Here is a 21,562-nt window from a genome sequence, read left to right as displayed (position 1 = left end):
CTTCTTAAGTGATACTGGGATGAATCCACAACTGTTTCAGAGACTTCTACTGTAGAAACCCCACTCTTTCTTGCAAGGTTGTTCTTTGACTATTTGAATGTTAATATTACTTCATATGTGGTGTCCAGTGCCAACTTTTGTGACTTATATTTTCAGGGAAGGTCAATATTTTATGTTGATTTTGCTTGGAGTTGATTCTTGATAGGTCTTAGATGTGAAAGCTCATGCCTTTCTGTGTATCTGTGAAGATATTGAGTTGAATCACTAATACTGCTAGCTACTGACTTTTATTTATTTGTCATCTTTTTAAATGTTTAAGACTTTTTTAACATCCTAAAGCCTTATTGGAGATTTAAATTGTTTAAGGTATTGTTAGGTGGTTTTCTTAAATTTATCATTACCTGCTACTGTAAAGTTTTTGGAGAAAAAAATAACAAAAAACCCCTCAGAATTGTCAGGTCCTTTATGGGTTTATTTATCAAGAATTAAGATCGAGACTGCCAAGTTAATGAATCAAGATGCTCAATTATGCAACATAGGAGCTTTTGAACAAGAACTACACATTTTGGAGTTGTTTGACTCCTGGAGGAGTGAGTATCTGAAACTGCCAAGATTTTTAATCCAAATTCTCATTTATCCTAGGAATTAGTTACTATACTTTTTTTTTTTTTTTTTTTTTTTTTCTGCTCTAGGCAGGCTGTCAGCACCAGGATGTAACCTGGAATATAAATATCCTTTGTTGCAGTAAAATTCTTAAACATTACAGTGACTGTGCTTTAATAATTTGACTCCTGTTTTTAAATACTGCTTTTTTAAAATAAAAACAATTGCATCTAAGGGAGCATTGAAATGGCATCTTGATTTGGTAACAGTTCTGAGAAACAGCACTTCTTTATTGTGCCTGACTTTAACAAGTGGAATATTTCTATTTTTAGTCATTCATTTTATTAGTTATTTATTTAAAAGCAGGATTAGTTACTTCTGGGAGCTTATTGTATATATTAGTGAACTTATTGTACATATTAGTGCTATTGTAGGATCCTCTGTGTGATGTTTGGCTGGGATTTGAGGTCACAAACACTGGCCACTGAGAGTGACCACATATGGCCAATGGATGGCTTGTCTTTCACACTGGGACACCACTGCAGAGCCTCTTATTTCACTCTTCCCTAGCCAGCTCTTTCTGTTCCTTTGAGATAACTCTGTTTGCCTCTAGTTTGAGACAGTATTTGCATCCTGTGCAAACAAATTTATTGCATTCATGCATAAAGCACCATTTCGGACTATTATTTTAATAATTGTCACACATCAGATCTGGAGCAAAATACCATCACTGCTTTCACAGCCTTTTAGTTACTGGAGAAGGACTTGGGATATTCAAATAGCTACATCTCATTCTGTCAGTTTTCACCCTTATGTTATAAACTTGTCTGAGCACAGAGGTGTGAAGGAGCAGGTAGCACTTCTTTCTCTACAATAGCCTGTGTCCTAGCAGGATTAGAGGGTTTTTTAACCCTACACCAGTGATAAACACCTCACTCAGATCCTCCTTTACAAAGGTGCTTGTGAGTATGGCTGAAAGCTCTGGAGAGCAAGAAAGAAAAGATGGGACTAAGCTGTTCATGTCATGTTATTTCAGCCACTGAAGAAGCTGAAGTACCTGCTCCATCTTACTGGGGAAAACCCCTTGCAGAGATTTTAGGCACCATGATCAGCTGTAAGGGGATATGTTAAAAGGACTACCAAAACCAGCCATAGAGACTTGAAGCACTAAAGAGGCAGTCACTGGAGACAGAAAATGTAGACAGTATTGATTTGTTTTTCCTGGAATTACAAGCTCATTCTTCACTTAAAATTAGTGATCAACGGGGACTGAGCCACTCAGTTTGTTATCTAGACCCCAATTTTCTCTTTCCTAAAACTCTGTGTGCTGATGGGTAGGCCAGATGTGCTGCTGAACTGTGGTCCCCTTCCCTGCCACACTCTGTTGGTGGACTCTGAGAGAGGTGTGCATCCCTCCTCTTGCCAAAGACAGAATTTCTCCCCATCATGGCAGAGAGGAATCAGTTGGAAAAATAACATGCTTTTTGGGTGTTTTGCATGAAGATGAGGCCTGTTGTGGCCAAAAAAAGCCTTAGTATCTCTGGTTCAGGTTGGTTGGTGGCTGAAGCAGCTTTCTGGATCAGTGCAGAAGCAGCTCCTAACTGGTCAACAGAGAAAAAAAAAGCTGAGTTGAAAAAAGATGTCCTTCTGCATGCTCAATCTGGCAAACACTTCCCCATGCCAGGACTATCCAGGAAATAAGAAAGTTTTTTATTACATGCCATAGTATTCATGTGTCAACTCTTGCAGTAGAAGTTAATAAAGATGGTCAGAGCAAATGCTTGTGGAGATTTGGTGTAAGATCACCAATCTATATGCAAACTGAGTCAAGATCAGGAGGATCTGTTAACTTTGGCAGGCTTCTCACCTAATGTAAAGTATAAGAAAGAAAATTAGTAATAAAATTGTTATTATTGGCATCCTAGCTTGTGTCTGGGGTTTGCACCACTGAAAATTGTTAGTTTGCCTGATAGACATCATAGAGAATAACACTGAGCTCCCTTACAGTGATGAACTGCAGGTCATAGATTGATAAAGTAGAATACAGACAGATGCTTGCTGCTGGAACAGATGTGCTGGTCTTAATCAATTACTGCTTATCTGCTGATGATTACTGCCTGAAGAGAGGTGGGAAGGCTGCTGAGTGCTCCTCATCTGCTTTGGTGTAAACTCAGATATCTTGCCTTAAACTGCTGTTGAAGGCTGTTTAAACTAAGTCCAGCTGACTTGTCTGTGAAATAGATGGGGGTCTCGGGCAGTTCAGTCTAGTTTGGTAAGGAGTGATAACATTTCAGGAGAGAGGAATGGATGTGATAACTTTCTGTGTGACTTGAAAAGTGGCAAAATGCACCTTGGAAAAGTTTCCCATCATATTGAGATCAAGAAGATAGGAAGGGACATAGCTGTTAATGTTTGTACATGGAAAACCACCATTGACACCATACATTTTCCCAGTTCATAACTCTTTTAAAATGTAATTTTAATCTACCTTTAGAGTTCTTAAACCTGGAGCTGGTTGAAAATATACTGTATTTTCAATGTGCTCACTTTTTCTAGCAGCATTTACCAAGTACACAGATCTGTATAGCAGATCCCTCTATTAGTTGTGCTGTAGCTCCATAGAAGTAGAGAAGCAGCATCTTGGCAACTAAGAAAACAGTGAAGTTAAACAAAACCAATGATTTAAATGTATTCCCTAGATTTCAAACAGAGAGTGTTTCTTTAACACAGATCTGATTTTTGAGCTGGGAGCAGAGCATGTATTTCAAGAGATGCCAGAAATATCTGCTCATGAGAGGCTGTGTGATACTGTGGCCAGTGTTTGCAAGAAAAAAATGTAAGCACTTTAAAGATAAAATATTATGTGATGCCTTAAAAATCCCAGGGTGTTTAACTTGCAATGTTGCATGTTTAAGTTAATGGAGGTAAGAAAACATTGCTAATTGGAGTGATAAATCAGTAGAACTGACCATCTTTACATAAAGTTAATGTTACCTTCAGTTCTACTGTTTGATTCCACTCAATGATTAAATAAAACCAATAAACACATGAACACTTTACAGACAAGATTCTGTTTCTTAAATAGTCCTGGAACACACTGTTTCAGCTGTAAAAGTAGCTCAGAATTGCTTCTGCAGGTTTCTTGCTTTAAGGTTAGGGGCATTATGCTCTTGTATTGTGTAGACTGCCTGCATGAGTTGCTGCAAAGTTCATTATACTGCTAAGGCTGTCAGTGGTATTTATGGATATTCATGTGCAGTGAACCCTTGAACCTGAGCAAGTCATCTGAGCGTTGCTTGTAGTTAGTGTTTATGCTTAACATTGGTAGCAGTATTTAATTGCTCCCTAGGAAAAATAATTGCAATTTGAACTCAGTTGTGCAGTAGACAAGGGATTGCAAAAGTGCCAGGCCCACAGGAAGGATTGTCCTTCTTTTACAAGTATTAATTATTAGACTTCTGTTTTCAACTCCATTTATAGAATTTGGAAATGAATGTGAAACAAGTACATTATTCAAACTGTGCTATGTCCCACTCCCATTAAAATCAGCAATGGCAAAAACTGTGTTATGGAATTAATCCTGTTTCAAAAATATTTTCCAGGCATTTTTCATGTCAGCTGCAAATGGGAGAAAGGGTATGATGTCGTTTTGCAATAGAGAAGAGTGAAGCTCTCACCTTAGACTCATCTGAAGAATTTCTAATTCAAAGTATTGCAGTGTTATCCCTGCTAAAGTTTCAGTTCTCATAAGCCAATCTCAGATGGGAAAATCCCACAGAATGCCTGGAATGCCAGCAGGACTGTTATGGTCTGAGGTGGGAGCAGCTATACACGTCCTCAGAGCCGTGTTTCAGCGCTCTCCTGCCAGTGGGAAGGGAGTTTATATTTCTGTAACTCTAGTGGGGATTCCTTTGGCTTGACACAATCCTGGGAATGCCTTTCAAACCATGGACATACACAGAACAGATGGCTTTCATGGGAAGCAGAAACTACTGTTCAACATGTACGAATTATTTTTTTTCCCATTTCTTGGTACTTTTCAAACTTGCAATAATCCTTCCACAGATACTCTGTAATGGGAACAATATCTTGATTCTCTCTCCCCTATCCCTCCCTTATTTTCATTTTCCTGTCAAGCTCAAGGAAAAACATATTCTAAGGGTAGAGGTGGTTTTTTGAATTTTAAATTCAATCACTACATAATTTTAGCATTTGTAATGAAAGCTGAATTGCTGAAGCTAAGCCTTAGTGGGGAGTTTAACAATACAGTGTACTGTTCCTGTCCTCTCAGGCATCAGTGCCATCTGAGCAAAACTCAGGAATGTAGTTATTGACAGATATGTAGCTGCATATGGAAAATAATCTTTAGAATTTAATGCATTTTGCTTGGAATTTGAACATTTTGTAGCGCCATGTGGCAACATCAGGGAGTGATACGTTGTGACAGAATATAATATGAAGTGATCACATAATTAAAGATCATGTTGAATTTAATTTTCATGCTCTTGCACTTAGGAGCTTGTCACTGTAAATGGGCAGTTAAAAACTTGCTGCCCTCTGCAAACATTGACTCACTAAATGGCTTTACTTTCTTATAACCATGAGTTTGTTATTCATATCTTGTGGCCTTTTTTGGGTACAGAATATCAGTAAATAGACCTAGTTTTGCTTTTGTTATGAGTGGGTACACTCCTCTGCACTCATCAGTCTGGCAGTTTCTCAAAGATTTTGTTAATATTTCTCTAACGTGCTAAAGTAAGTAAGAACAAGCAACCAGATAATAGAAAGGAAGAAAACTTCTAAAATTGGGTGTGTAGTTATCTTTTTTAGTAAAAGTATTTGACCTTGAAAGCATTTCCCAGTTACAACCAAGACAAAGAACAGAAGCTGCCTGAACAATAATGAATTGCAACCTAACATTAGAGAGAAAAAATAAGTGTAGTCCATTGTAATTCTTTAATTGAAAATGTATCATCATGGAATTGTTACTTGGATACCACTCGAATTCTTATGGAAATGTGTTTCCTTTCATTAGCAGGTCGATTTATTTGATGATATTACGGAATTGCAGGTTAATTTTCATCTACTATCCTTGTGTCATATTGATACTGTCCAGCTACATGTTTTAAATTAGCACGTGACTTCTATTGCCTAGTTTTTATTCTCCATCAGAATATTTGCAAGTGCTGGGATGAATATATTATCTACAGCCAGGGAACTAAATTAGCACATTTTAAGGAGGTGCATCCAGAGAATATATTAAAAATAGATCAGCCAAAATGAATGAAAAATATGGTAAAACTGAACTTAGGTAGAAAGAATTTATTATGTTAGACCTGAGTGAATATAATAGGAATTGAGAGCATAAAACTGTAACATCTGTCTGAATCACTTCTCTTAAAGATAGTGGGGAATTGTTGAAGAAAAGCAGCTGCTGTCATGTAAGATTTGGGAGTCTACCATTAATTTCTATCTTTCATCAGTGTATGAGAATTACTACAGCTGGTGGTGGTTTCAGGTCATTGGGAGACAGTGATGACACCAGAGTCCCATTAACATGAGTTGACCATGAAGATGTTGCTGAATCATCTCAGCCAAACAAAAATTTTCAGCACTATGCTTTAGCCTCTGTCTTGGCTGGATGCTTTGGTGGAGGTGGCTGGTGTTGCACTGGAGGCAGGAAAAAAGAACTTGCAATGTGTTTGCATGTTTGTTCTATGGATGGAACTGGAGCCTGCAGGGCAGGGCAGTGCCCAGAGGTAAGGTGGAGGCAAGACTTGCAGACTTTCAGTGCATGGGGATTTACAACTAATTCTGCTGCAAATAAGGTGTTGGGATTGTGTAGAAAGTCCTAATCAGTGAAGTTTCAGACACCAGAAGTTTCCTCAAGAGTCAGTACACCGGCTGTGCTGTTAATATTTGGTCCCTCCCTCACTGAGATATAGGGACAATTTTCAGCTAAAACCTGTGAGCTGCAGTAGCAGCTCAGACTGCACACAGCCTAAGCTGCACAGGGCAATCATAAACAGTGACACATTTGTGGCTTAAATAAGATGAACTGTGCTTTGGTGATGCTCAGCTTCATTCTTCCTGACAGCATGAGATAGCCAGCATTCCCCCTCAGTCCTTGCTCTTTCTCCTGTGACCCTCAGCAAGGCAGCACCAGTCACTGCTGCTTTGGGTGTGGAACGTGCCCACTGGGGGCCTGGTTTGTGATTACCAGCTAATTTTACATAGGCCACCCTAGAAGCTGTTGGGGAAATAAATCACTGCAGAGCTGTCCTGGATTTGAGCCACTGAAAGGCCTATAAAAATATTTGTTACCCAGATACCTGAGCTGGCCAGCCTTTTCTACAGAACTTAAACTGTCTTATTTGTTTTGCATTGCACATTTTGGGTGGTTTTAGTCAGGCAGGTTGAAAAAGTATTTTTTGGCAGCTGGAGCAGGAAATGTGCATTTGCCATTTAAGTGCATGTAAATAGAGAAAAAAAATCTTGTTAAACTGCTCTTGATGAGACGGAGAAATGCAGTTAAAAGAAAACTGACCATTTTGATACAAGTAGTTGATGCTACAAAGGTTTCTCTAATGCTGCCTAAAAATTGTTCCCATCTCCTCATAGAGGAGTTTAGGATATCCCAGTTTTTCTTGCTCCCAATGCTTCACTTACACCTGCCTAGCACCCAAGGCTGCTCTGGGGAGGACACTTACCTTGGAAATGCCTTCAGAACACCCCCAGCATGGCTTGTATGATCTGATAGAAGGAATATCTATAAAACAGTCAGGCCTCTTTTTGTCTGGCTTTTGTTTCACACTGTCCATTCTCCCTGGGGAGGCTTGTTTCCCATTCTTGGGAATGGCACTGATGTCAGAGCAGCCAGTCTGGTCATGGAGCCTCTCCCTGAGAACACAACTCCTTTGCAATGAGTGCTTCCTAAGCTAGCAGAGAGAGGAATTTTGGAGATTTAAACAGAATGATTTACAAGTAGAGGAGCTTGCTTACCATATGGTTTGTTTTACATGCAAAAGATATCAGGGATTACACTTCTAATGTGGTTTCTCAGCTGCAGAGAGAAGCAGCAAAGAGCTGCTGCATCTCTGAATTTGTTCCAGCCCCTTGGCTGGAGCTGAGCTTTGGTTCCACTGCACCCTCCTTTATGATGAGGGGTTTGGGTGACTTTTTTTTTTTTTTTTTTTTTTTTTTTTGCTTAGGCAGCCAATCCTTGTTCCACTCGCCCTGGTGAAGGAAATCCTGTATGAACTGGAAAGTGTTAGAAAGGATTTAATGAGATTATCATGAACTGTTACTTCACAAAAAAAATCTTAAACCCTCAAGCAGCTGTGCTCTGTAACTGGGGACAGGTGAAGGAATGGGAAGGGCTAAAGAAGCTGCTGGCTTATTTAAAGGGGCAGAGTCAAAGGGTTTTTTTAATGTCTTAATATGCATTTTAGCTTAAAAAAAAAAAAAGAACAAACAAGGAAACAATATGCTTTTCTGAAAGGAGGGATATTGTAGAAGTCTGGAGTCTTCCATTTTGGATTTATTTTTAATAATATTGCAGAAGTAAGTGATACTGAAATTGCTGTTTGAAAATTTGCTTGCCCAGAGCCTCAAGTCGTGTTGTACTCACATCACATTAGGGATTGCTTTGAGGTTTGACTTGTGTTGTAATACATAGAATTTAGTAGCAATGGAGTGAAATTTGGTTGGTTTGGGGTATTTCTTATTTGTTTTGTTTTGATTTTGGGTTATTTTTTTTCTCACCATGTGCTTGTGATGAATCTGTAAATACAGCTCAGACTTATGCTGCTGCCAAATCTTGCTGGCTGGGCTCTTGATGACATTGAACTCACAAAATGCATTTACTTTCTATGTGTTTATTTGTCTTCCATGGTCTTTGTGTATCTGTAATGATAGGAAAGTTATGAATAGTGGCTGTACATTATGGAGGTAACCTCCCTGGAGAGCTGGGTACCTAAAACCAGGTACTGCCACAGTGCCACTGTGATTCCCCAGGGTGACCTGCTTTACAGGCAAAATTACAGAGCAATGCAATTGTAAACACAGGAACTAGTTTTGCTCAGAAAGAAAAGCTATTGCAACTGAAAATCTGTGGTGAGTAAAGAGTTTTGTGGGGAAAACTACCTTCAGCAAGCATTAGAGTAGGATATATCGTGGCAGATGCCAATCTTGAATGATAGGATACTTTTCAAGTCCATCAGACATGCTTTTGGGTTGGGAGTGGGGTTAATAAATCTAGATCTTTGTCCATTTATTGCTTGGGAGAATAGCTTGGAGGCTGAAATCCAAACTGTGCTGAAAGGAACTTCTGAAATATGAAATTATGTACCAAGATACTGTACCAAGAGACTCTGGCATAACTTAATTGCTGAGAACATTTCATGGTGTGAGAGTATTATTATTTTTATTCACTCATTAGTGTAATTTTTCTCAGTTATAAAAGTCCTGAAAAAATAACGTGAAATGATTAAAATAATTTTTTGAGGGTAATTACAGCTCTCTTCATGCACTCCTCCCCTCTGTTACTAAACATCCTACCAAACCATCCCATCTGTCCCTGCTGGGCTTCCTCTTCTGTCCTCTTGCAGCCTCATTCTTTGGCATATTTTGGGAAAGGAGAAATGGAGATTTGGGAGGCACGCTGCTCCTGCCACCAGGAAAGCAGCAATAAGCTACTTCTGAAAGTGGTTTTAGGGTATGTTAGCTTTTGGAGGAAAGAATGACTTCAGGTAAAGTAAAAGTAATTATTTAAATTAGTTTAAATTCAAAAGAATTGAGATAAACTGTGAACAATTTGCTAAACTTGATACAAGTGTGCAGGTTAAAATATTTTTGGTAAGTGGACATTGTCAAATACAAAATTTTGGTATATTCACAGAATGTTGAAATAAATCTGAGTACAACAAATATCCTTCTTTTTGTCTTGAAGAAGTCAAAGTAATATTCTTTGTGTGGTGAGAAAAGTGAATAAGACATTTGACTCCAAACAAGAGATAGAGCTGATTTCTGAAAGTGACTGTCAGTGAATGTCACATCCTTCCAAGAGCACTGCATTTGCATCAGGACACCTCAGCTGGTAGAAACGTGCAGTATGAATAGGTGGGTGATAAAATATGAGATGAACCATCTCCTTGAGGAACAAGCAACTTAAATTTTGGGGGATGGTTACAGAGGACTTCAATAAGAGGAGACAGAAAATGGAAAATAAAATAATACATATAAAAAGAAGAAGCAAATTGAATTCTTCCATTTAACCTTTTACATAATAAAAGACAGGAGACATCCCAATGAAATTAAAAAGCAATGCGTTTAAAAATTAATAAAAAGCAAATTCCTTTTATTGGAGACAGGAATATGGACAAACTGAGCTATTGCTCTGATCTGATGTGTCAGCACAGAGATTGCTACATTATGTGACCTTTTGAGGAAGTCTTTAGCTTCTGGGGCTGGGTACAGTTCTGCTTTGCCACAGTCTGAGACATCTGGCCAGCAGCCAGCCCTGGCTCAGCAGCTGGGTGGCTGCAGATGCTGTGGCACTGGTGGCTGTGGTAGATACATTGCTGTGAGGTTGGCTCTGTGGCTCCCACTTTGTGAAGACAACTTCCAGTTGGGGAACCATGTGCAGGTTCTCATTGCAAGATCAGGCAGCATATGACAAAACCCTATAAATATTGGTTTCTGGTTTATTGAGTCAAACACATGCCCAAGCTCCATTAATTTTACTTTTATGATTTTGGTTCCTTACCCAAATATAGTTAGACTAGCAAGGAGCTTTAGGAAAGCTTAAGGTACCATCCTAAGATAGAGATTTTGATCCAGCTTATCAAAGAAATAAAATAGAATTTTACTCATATCATAAAATAGCCCATACTATAGGTAATGACATTTGAAACCAACAGAAGAACATCTGTGTGTGTGTTTGTGTATATGCTTATACTTACAGAAGAAAAATAATTTCATCAAAATATGACAAGTTTTAAAGGCTTGTTTTTAACCAAGGGAGGGAAAAAGCCATGGACTCAATCATATTAGTCAGGGTAGGCCTTCTTACCATGTTGATTTTGGGGGTTTTTTTTAACTTTGTGATCTGAATGGTGTGTAGCCAAAGTCTTTCAAAGGAACACTTCATTTAAGGCTGAACACAGCTTTATAGACTGGGCACTTGGACCTAAACCTCAGTCCTTAATTACTCTGATCTCCACATGTGATGAGATGGATGGTTTGCTGCTTGTATTTTAAAAAGAATCTGGTGCAACACATGATGCACAGCCACAGAAGGTTCTCTTTAGGAAATGTACCTTCCAAAGGCAGTGAGTGTCTATGCTATTGCTGTGAATGGCTTCAATTAAATCCCAGTGAAACTGGTAGTGGATTTCTCCATGCTATCATCTTGGATATCGTGCCTGAAAACCACATCCTTCTCAATATAGTTTTCTTGTGGTTTAATCCAAAGGTCTTTTCATCTCTCTTGGCAGTGTGCTGCTCCTTTTCCTTAAGGGTCAGTCACTTTTGATATGTAACTAAGAAATGAATGGCCCTCAACTGGCAGGAAAAAACCTCAACCAACCATCTCTGGGGAAAGCAGCAGAACCTCCCCATGATAAGATGCATCATACTGTGAACTCATCTCCTAAACTGCAGCAGCAAACCCTCCATCATCAAAAGCACCTAAAACTGAAAAGAAGAACACATTGAACTCTTCAGGACATCCTGTCTAAGGCTTTGGTTGATGAGCATTTGCATTTCTTACTTACTTTCAGTCACATGAGAAGAATGCCTTAGCTTACTTTTTCTGCTGAGTAGCCAGCTGTAGAAGATAGTAAGTTTACATGGCCTAAATAAGTTTTGGAGTAAAAAAACATGATCTAGCAAAGCAAAATCATACTCTGTTTTGAGACTAATGATTTCATGTAGTCTACATATATGGGAAATAAAAGGTATTTGAGAGCTGGTTATGATGGCTTATTTGGGCAGTTTGTCTGTTTCCATGCAAGTCTGCAGACTGTAGAGTCAGTTTCATCTGTAAGGATGATACTGTATGAGAATTTAGACTTTACAAATTAAGCAAGGACCCACTAGAAATACAGTACAGAGAAGCACATGCAACACCTGCTGTGTGCTGTGTGCTCTTATTTCCTCCCAACTCTCACAGGTCAAATAGACATGCAGACGAAAGCAGAAGGTTTATAAAACTAGTTGTAGTTCTTGTGAAATTGGGAAAGATGTGTCAGTCATTACAGAGGTGTCAGTCATTAAAGCAAATGAAATGTTTTAGTCAGCAGTGATGATTATATTGTATTCTTTGTAAAAGCATGTTAATTTGTAATGAGTTTAAGGATTTGCGTGTGGTGAGCAATAGATGCATAAGTTCTTAAGGAAGTGATTTGATTTTAGGCATGCTTTAAAAATACTCTGTTTTTGGGAATGATTTTAAGAACTCACTTTGGTTTTGTAAATATGGGGCAACTAAGAGACAGGAGAGTTTTTTTAGTTGTTTGGCTTTTATTTAATGGGCCTGGCAAGCCTTTTGTTCATTTCCCCTCCTCCGGAGAGTCTGCACACAGTCCGCCCCAATTTGTTAAAGACGAATTGTTGCCCGTGGTAACTGCAGAGAATTTGTTGAAAAGAACACTTTTAGAAGACAATGGGCCCCAAATATACTGTGGCACAGCTTTAAACTTTATTAAGTCTGCCTTGGACTACCCTCTCCTCTGCCGAGTTGAGGGAAGAAAAGTTTGGCAGCCTCCACGCTGTGAGCGTGATTGATGCCCAGAACATCTGAGGGACTTTTGTGTCCACATGCTCTCCATGAGTGCATAATGTGTGAATACTCAAATAAGGTCAGCCCTTATCAGATGTAATCTAGGCCTGAAAGCAGATCAACAGTGACAGTCATACCCCGTAAGTGAGAGCACAAATCATCCTTGCATGCTTTGGACAAGTTATGGGATTTTCTTCCTTGCTCCCGTTTTACCCTTTCCAAATGGGGTGTGTGTGTGTGTGTGTGTCAGAGGGGAGGGGAAACTTTGGCAGATCTCTGGGAAAAAGAAAAAGAGACAAAACCCAGAGGAATGTGTGCCTGGAATACTAGATGGTCCCCTCAGCTGGGCCATGGGGGCAAAGGGGGCTGTGCAAGGCATGGCTGTCCCTGCACAGGGGCTGGGGTGTGCAGATCCTCTCAGGCTGCTGGGGGAGCATCCCCACTGGCAGAGCGGGGCAAGAGGGAAGAAAATTGGGCAAAAGAGGTTCAATTCACATCTCCAATACCTTTTAAGAGACCTTTCAGGGATTTCTAAGCATGTCACAGCTTTTGTTGTCTGCCTGTCCCTTGGGTTTGAATGCCTCAATTTTTCAGTGGAATGAAAGCATCTTTTTTATTCTTTTTGAGTTTGTGCTCGATGGAGGGGGACACTGTGCTTCACTGCAAAGTGGAAAAAATGTTAGAGAATAATGCCTTAAAGAATTAATTTCTGACAGCTTTCCTAGAGAAAGCAGATGTAACTGCTGAAGGAAGAGCCTCCTATTTGTGAATATTACTGTAGTTTAAGTACTGGATTTCTTCTTGTCTAAGAAAACAAAGAGCAGCAATGAAATGTTGTTAATTTAGACTTTTTTGATTTGTGCTTCTGCTTGGAAAAGTATTTTAATGGGCAAAGAGCTTTTACAGAACACAAAATATATAGGGAAATAGCATGATTAGCAGGAAGAAATAAAAGATACTGTTACATCATTGACAACATTAACAATTGTGGAAACAATGATGTCATCCTTTAAGAGGGGGAATTTTTTTCCCACACTTATGATGACTTGAAAATTTTCTTTTTGTTTTTAGAAATATGATGTCCCTATCAGGACAATAATTTGCAATATTTTGCTTGCTTATGCATTCTTTATATGGAAGAGCATAATACTGAAGTATTCCTTGGGACTGAGTGGAAGATCCATGAACACTGACAGCCTGCCTACAAACCTTGTAATTACAGAACATTATTGCTTGCTTCATTTATTTATTTGCCTTGTGCTTTACCAATAACAGGAGTGTCCAGCTCCTCATTGAAAAGGCACAATAAAAAAGATCCCTTAGTTGCAGTTCACACCTTGAACTCTGAACAGAAACATGAGCAGGAAGACCTCTCCTTTCCCTTCACTGTGCTGTCACCTCTTTGCTCTGCTGAATGGAACAGTGTTTTCATGGCAAGGTGTGAAACTCTGGAGTACAATACAGGAGGTGAAACCATTAAATTTATGACAATGGTGTCCTGAGCTACCATATTACATGTTTCCCCACCACCTCATTTCTCTTCAAAAAGTGACCAAGATGTGTCTGAAAGTAATTTATACTTTCTTTTTGGCCCCTGTCCCAAAGAATAATATCACCTGATATCCATGTACCCAGTATGGATGTGCAAAGAAACACCTTATTTACAGAGATACATCATTGACTCTGAGTCTAAAAGACTCCTCCTGCCACTCACACCCCAACAAACACCTGTTGGGCACTGACTTTAAACACTTGCTTCAGTCTGCACAAGAAACTCCTTTCCTTATGATGCATTGATTCTGGTGACATTCTAAAAGCATGTCAGTGGGATTCTCCATACTTTAAGTGGCAGACTTTCAGATACAAACATTTGCTGCTCTGAATTCATCTAAGTCCTTTAAACTGAGGCTTGTGGTGCCCGTCCCAAGTGTCCAAAACAGTGATAATCTTCCACCTTGCAGTCAAAAAGGTCATAGGAGTGACATCCTGTGTTTAACACAAGACGAATGGTCTGCTCTGTAGTGTTCAATGTGTGATACGTGGCAAATAAGAATTTTTAATTTTGCTAACAAATATTTTAAATGGTGTCAGCAGATGACAAAGCACTACTTTGACATGTTTTTGTATGGACTTTGGGAAGGAAATGCCTAGCATGCTTTTTGAAGACCACGTGTAGATTAAATAGGAATTTTAAAACTAAGGTAATTTTTCCCATGAAAACTGCTCTGCCTCGGGCAAATCCGTAATTTGGACTCCTTTTTGAAAATAAATAAATAAATAAAAGTTCAGACACTATTGTGCTACTTTCTTGCCATGTATTGCAATGAAAACCTAAGAAAGACTGAAAAATTATATTGACAGAATTATTATGTATTTACACAAATGATGCATTCCATTCATGTGTGTAGAAATCGATGTCTGTGTTGCAGTTTCACTGTTAGCTGGTGTAGTAAACAAACAGGTAATAAGAGTTTTAAACAAAAGTATGAGGAAAAAAATTCCACTAATCATTAGAAAGGTAAGACCAATGATGGTCAAGGTCTGGTTTATGAATGCTGGGGCCAAATTACTCTCTGTCTTCATAAAAATGAATTTTATTCTGTTATTACTAATTGTTGCTTGACAGCTGCTAGTTGGCCACTTCAAAGATTTCCATTTGGCTAGGCATCATCAAATATCTTGATCTTTCCCAGAAATTTTCAGGGGGATTACTTGTTTGAAGCAAAATACCATTTGAAGTGTGGTAGTAGAATTTACCCACTGAGATGCCAGGTTTTTATGTAAGCTACAGCAGTCCAGTATCAGCGTCAAACTGTACAAACAAGTGAGCTGATCAATCACAAATGCTACTTTCCCCATTCTTATAGATAAAAAATAAAAGTGCTGTCATTAATTATTACTATATATCGATACAGAGTTTAATTGTAAATACCTAACTTAGGTGCGCTTGGGTTCTTTTTTTTTTTTGCTTAGTGGTAGTTGGGAGCCTCTTTTTATTATGGTACATCAGTTTTTAAATTTTCTCATTATATTGCTGTATTTTAAGGTGTTTTAAGGATCTCACCTGTGTTTTGCTCAAGAACATAGACCACATACTTCTGCTGCTCGATGGCATAAGAGTTGCTTAAAACACTTGTTGCTGTCATAAGGGGCAGATGTGTAGAAGGTTCAAAAGCTGTGTGGACGTGGCACTAGGGATGTGGTTTAGAGATGGTGGTGCTAGGTTGATTATCTTAAAGGTGTCTTCAAACTTAAATTGATTCTGTGCTCGTGTGGGCTGGCATCCACTGATGACCTGCTGATGTGGAGGTCTATAAACCCGAGCTATGGATGAGGTGGCTTTGTTTTAGTGCGCCCGGCGGAGGAGCGACACAACTGCTGTGTATGTGTGAGCAGGAGGGGTGAGGTTAAAACCCTGTGTGCGGCTGATTCCTGCACTTCGCAAACCCCGAAGCGGCTCGTTTGGCCCTGAACAATGGCACCAGCTCCGGAGGTGCCTGCAGCAGCTCTGCGGTGACAGGCTGCGGGCAGGGCGCCCGCTCGGAGCCGCGGCGGCAGGAGCGGAGCTCCCGGTCCCTCCGGGCTCCGCGGGCGAGCGCGTTGAGCGCGGGGCAGCTCGCGGTGCGGAGCGGCTCCTCCCGGGCTCGGGAAGCGTTCGCCGTGCCAAAGCCCCGAGCCCCCCGGCGGGACGGCTCCGGCTTCTTGCGGGGCAGGAGCCGGGGCTGTGCCGGGGCAGGGCGAGCCCAGGGCGCCCCTCCCGGTGCTGCCGCTTCGTGCCCGGCGGTGGGGCTGCCCCCGGCCCAGCCCAGCCCAGCCCTGCCCGCAGGAGCCGCGGGGCGGGGGCGCGGCGGGGGCCGGGCGGAGCGGGGCCGAGCGCGGCTGGCGCGGGGCGCGGGGCGCGGGGCGCTGGCTGCACGCCCAAGGTGAGCGGGGACGGCGCGGAGCGAGGGGGCGGCGGACGGGGCGAGGGGAGGAGGATTTCGGCCCTTCTGGGCTGCCCTTCTGCCGCGCTGGGGGCGGCGGTGCGGGTGATGCTCCGCACGGCGGGCGGGAGCGGCGGCGGGAGCTGCGCCTCCGGCTGCTGGTCCCTCTCCCATAGCGCGGCTTGGACCGCTCCAAAGTAAAAGTTTTAAAGAAGTAAAAGTTTGTTTTTTGTTGTATTAGATCTGCTCTTAAAAATCTTGAGCTTTATGCTTTTCGTCACTTTTGTCTGTTACCGCTTTTAACAGCGAGCGCTTTTTTTATTAGTTTCTGTATACTTAGAAAACGGCGTGCTGGTTTCATAGGAAGACTGAGTTTGTTCATGTTTAAGTCTTAGCAGGAAGGCATCACGCTAATTGTAACTGAAAATGCCGTATTTACCCACCAAGACGCGAAAAATTTGACATGGCTAATAAGAAAAGGAGGCAGTAATTAGCGGTAAGCAGAGATTGCAGTAAGGCAGAATTCTGATTGACAGGGGAATCATAGTAGTTTTATTCATTATAGACATGAAAATAGGGAGTGTATTAGAGGATTTGAAACATACATAGAAACCTGCATTTGAAAACAACTGGGTGCAGTAAATGAGCTGACGTGTTCTTGGGAGTTTTTTTTTGGGAGTTTATGCATGTGTGCTTCATTCATGTAATGATGTTCTTTGGAAGAACTATGAAATTACTGTCATTGAAGACTCATTTTTCTGTTAAGTGTGGTGTCTCTTGAAAAGTGGTAAATAATTTAATGAAACTGTCCTGGATGTTTTGGCTCGGATATTTTTATTATGGAGCAGTTAGCTAACAAGCTGATAATCACATCTGAAAAGAGAAAAAAAATATGTGTAGTAAGGAAGGTTTTTTTCTTTTTGCCCATAAATTAGTCAGTTCTGCTAACTAACCAAGTAAACTCTCTGTGACTTCACCTACAGCTCTCCAGCATCAACCATGAATTTTTCTGTTGCTTGAGAAGGTTTTATCTAGCTTCCTTAGTAAGGTACACTAAAGCCAAGGAGCAGAAAAAAACAGCAATGCTGCTCGTGCAGTCCATTTGTCCTGGGAGCTTTCATGTGGTGGGAGTGGGTGCAGGTCCATGGGAACAGCTGGGCTTGGGGACAGCGTGGTGGAAGGCAAAGCAGGATTCTGAGCAGCAGCTGGTCTGCAGGAGTCCTAACCAATAACAGCGTGTGCAGTTCAGATTCAAGCTTGCAGTCCTTGGTCAGTCATTTTCTCCTTGAATCACGAAACAGCTGTACTGGTGATTTTAGTCTAATGTTTGACTTTGTTTGCAGGCATCGCTGCAGAAGCAGGGTATGAGGCTTAGGAGTGAGAATGCCACACAGTTTGGCATGGGATGGACACTTTTTATGGACTTTGGGTGATACTGAAAAGCGAGTTTGAAGCCATTAACTGGTACTGTTCTTCCTAAGTGATACTTGTGTGACATGGAGGCTGTGGACAAGCTGCAGTCACACCTGACTGGCCAGTCCGGCTGTCTTTGCAGGGGCCCTCGGTATTCTGGCAGCACCCTCTGCTGCCGAAGTGGAGAGTGCAGCTGAGGCTGCATCGGCTTCCCTGAAACCAGGAGCCAGAAATGTAGCTGAGCCTTATCAGATTCTCTGTTCCCTTTCAAAGTTTTGGTGGATGAATGCTTTGACACTTTCCTTAGTGCATGATCCCTTGAAAATCAAGGGCTGTCCTAGAGCATCCTCAGAGTTATCCATACCAAAATAATGCTGTCCTAAAGATACTGAGAATCTTGGTACAATGTTCTTCAGTGAAATAGTATGTATTCTGATTTAGGAGCATCTGCAAGGGGATTAGGCAGATATGTGGAAGAAATGCAGTAGGCTGCTCAAAGATATACAGAGAAAACTTAGGTCAGAAGAGACCAAGATTTCTCCTCTTTGCAGAATTTCAGGCACAAATGTGAACAAGCAGAATTATGCCAAAATAAAAGATCCTCAGATACAGTATCTTATCAACAGTGTAATTACAAGTATCATAGGAGATTCCCAGTAATTTGAAGCCTAGCTGCTTATGAGCTCACTGTTTGCATTTGAAATACATTCCCAACTTCCTGGCAGTTGGGAGTCAAGTATTTTCTTGGTTTTTTGAGCACTTGTACTGACTTCTTTAGGAAATACAGCTGGTGTCTTGTTCAGCACAGGGTTTTTTCTCTCTCAAGGGCTGTGTGTTTGTTGTTACCCAGCACTGCTCAGAGGGTGAGAGGCTTGTGCTGGGGAATCTTTGCCAGGGAATGCCCAGTGGTTTCCCACAGGTGCTTTCAGCAGCTCCAGCCCAAAATTTTTCAGCAAATAAAGACAAAGTGATAACAATTGAAGCTGAGTGATTGAGGATAATTTTATGAGCTAAATCTGTGGGGAGAAAACCTTGGTAAGCTATTAATTGTATTTATGTATTTATGTATTTATTTCTTTTTAATTAAAGGAAAAAAAAAGTCACTACAACACTTTGCTACCTCCTAACTTTGGGTTATGGGTCAGTTCCAAGGCCAAAAATTGTTATTGAAAGGAGAGTTGAAAATGAAATTGAGAGGTCTTTTAAGTAATTCAGACCTTGCCTCAGGCTGAGAACAAGATTTTCTAAAACTTTTATTAATTCTGGCCTAAATTTGCTTAGTAGATACATCTATTCTTTGTCGCCTCAAAGCTTCTGTTTCCTTGCAGGATGATCCCAGTGAGAACATGAATGACTCACCTGTGGTGTTTGCCTCTTGCCTGTACATATATCTGGGGAGATCCTAATGGTTCCACATGGTTACTAAAATCAGATGTACTTAAATCATTAATTCAATGGCTGACTTGCACTAGATGTCAAGAGTTTACTTGATCTCTCTAAAATACATGTGTACTTTTACCAGCTTTTGGCTTCCCTTCAGTGATGAGGAGACCACAGGTTTCCAGGAGATCATTTCCAGCATCTCCTTATTTTCACCTCTAGAAAATTTAGTCCTAAGTGTGCCCTGGTTGTCATTGTGCTGGTTCAAGCCCAATTCTATTTGTCTGGTGTTGAGTGTCTCCAGTTACTTTTGCTGAACTTTGCTGCGCATTTTTCAGTCTCTCTGTATGTTCCTCAAAATGCAGAACTCAGACCTGAGTATTTCTACATTTGTCCAATTGCTCTTGTGTGTGCATTGTTACAGTGGCTGGATATTGTGTTATACTGTCATAACAGCACCCCAGCTTCTCCCAAACACTTCTCCAACTTCTTAAGAACATTTTTGAATGTAGCCTCATCCTCCAGTTCATGTGCAGTCTTATTTGTCTTTTATCTACAAGGCCTATGTTTTATCCTGGAGGGAATTGAAATGTTTTTGACATGGTTGGTTCATGACCAGTGTTGGCTGTTGCTCATGTCTGTCTGTTGAAGTATTTTTGGCCGAATTTAATCTTCTCTAAACTTGAGATCAAAGTGTAAGGAAGAAAAGCAGAGCAGTTCATTCAGACTGAACTGCAGCTCTTGTGCTCAGGCTTTTGGGCTGAGCACTATTTTCTGTTTCTATCCTGCATTGCAAACTTACTGAGGATAATTTTTCAGGCTGGAATTCAGACTTAAAGGGATTCTGAACAAAATGTTCAAAAATTAGGTCAGAAAAGGTAATTTTTGTTCGAAAACTAAATCATAAATAATGTAGGCCAAAAGCTAATGTAATTGAATGGTCAGAAAAAATGCTTACTTGAGCTTGATGCTGCAATCCAGAGGGTTGTACTGTCAAGGAAACTGGTGACAAAAGCTCTTCTTACCAAAATTGCTGCTTTGTTTTAAAAACTCTCTTTTATCCCATAACCTGAGCAAAGGCTATGTCACAAGAAAACACCCACCACCACCAACAACAACCAAAAAACCCCCCCAAAGTAATAAATAAATAAATAAATAAATAAATGTTTCATAAGAGGCTGAGCTTTGGGGCAAAATCATAGTTTTGGCCTAAGTCTTTGCATCTGTCACTGCATAGCTGTAGCAGTTCTATACATGGAATAAAGTGTAAGCCATAACTAACTCTAAAAATAGAGCTTTACGAAAATCCTGTGATATTCCGGCCCATTTTACCCATGTGTGATGGAGGCAGGATAAAGATTTGGCAGGTTTTTCTATCTTCCTGTACTACTGCTGGTGGCAGCCTGAGTGGTGCAACAAACGAGCATCTTTAGAATAATCAGAAAGTTGACTGTGTTGCAGCCTCGTCCTAAAGTGATGTGTGGAAATCATAGAGAAGTCTTTCTGGATGAGAGAGTGTAGCACTTGTGAAAAATAGGGGGTGAAAGTATGAGAAAACTGAGCAGGGCCCAGCTGTATCTTTGAGGAGAAGCTTATGCCCCTTGATGTACCCCAGCCTCACACTGTGGAGTGACATATCAGCCTTTATGATTAATGAATCCAAAACCACAGAGACTCTGAGCAGAGGTAATTGTCAATTATTTTTGCAATCTGGTAAATATAAACCTGATGCAATGAAATTTTTGGTATAATTATTTGTCAGACAGTTCACTGCTTAAGGGATTTAGCTGGCAATTATGTACTTCGGTGTAATGCAAAAAAAATTCATATTCACCTGCTCTTCTGGTTGTTGTCTGGAGAAGTGCCAGGCCTCCACATCCACATCTGACATTTGTTGCTCCTTGATGCATTTTAACACTTGGATACTTAAAGGTAAAAATTGTGGACCTGGCATAGTTTGGCTTGTAGAAAGTTGAAGGATGATCTGGGAAGTATGAGGATAGGTAACCTTTGGGCTCTGTTGCTTCAGAGGTAGCTGTGTGGTGCAGTTGTACAGCATGCATTTAAAGTAATAATTTTTCAGCTGTAAACTGATCCTAGTTACCATACAGGAAAATCCACTTAAGTTTGAACCCAGCTGTTAAATGCATAACCATGTCTGTGCTCACGAGGTTCAGACTGCAGCTGTTACATGGCATCCCCGGATATTAATCTCTCACTAATAATCAGCAGCCAAAGTAGCTTATGGTGAACTTTACAGATGCTCAAAATCTCATCTCTTCAGCATTATACCTGGAGGGAAGATAGCAAATACTTGGGTCTTTCCTTCTTTCATTCCCTCCCTCGTTTTTCTAAGAGGTATGGTTCAGTTCAGGATATAAGAAATGTACTTTGCACCACTTGTTCTGAACTGGAGTTTATCACCCATCCTCACCTGCCTGGCCTTGACAGATACTGGCTT

General features: G+C 40.6%; 1 protein-coding gene across 9 annotated transcripts in view; it reads left to right on the top strand.

Moving 5' to 3' along the window:
* The window catches only part of BMPR1B (bone morphogenetic protein receptor type 1B), a 221,689-nt gene that overhangs the window by 136,628 nt on the left and 63,499 nt on the right, over positions 1-21,562 (top strand). Inside the window, exon 1 of one of the 9 annotated variants that reach the window (XM_079307110.1) lies at positions 16,236-16,308. The exons of the other annotated variants lie outside the window; for them this stretch is intronic. The gene's annotated coding sequence lies outside the window, so the exon portion shown is untranslated. Of the gene's footprint in view, positions 1-16,235; positions 16,309-21,562 lie in introns of those variants that run through there. 9 annotated transcript variants of the gene reach the window in all.

The sequence above is a fragment of the Erithacus rubecula genome, assembly GCF_903797595.1.
Source record: "Erithacus rubecula genome assembly, chromosome: 5".
Lineage (NCBI taxonomy): Eukaryota > Metazoa > Chordata > Aves > Passeriformes > Muscicapidae > Erithacus > Erithacus rubecula.
This window is presented reverse-complemented; position numbering and strand designations above follow the sequence as displayed.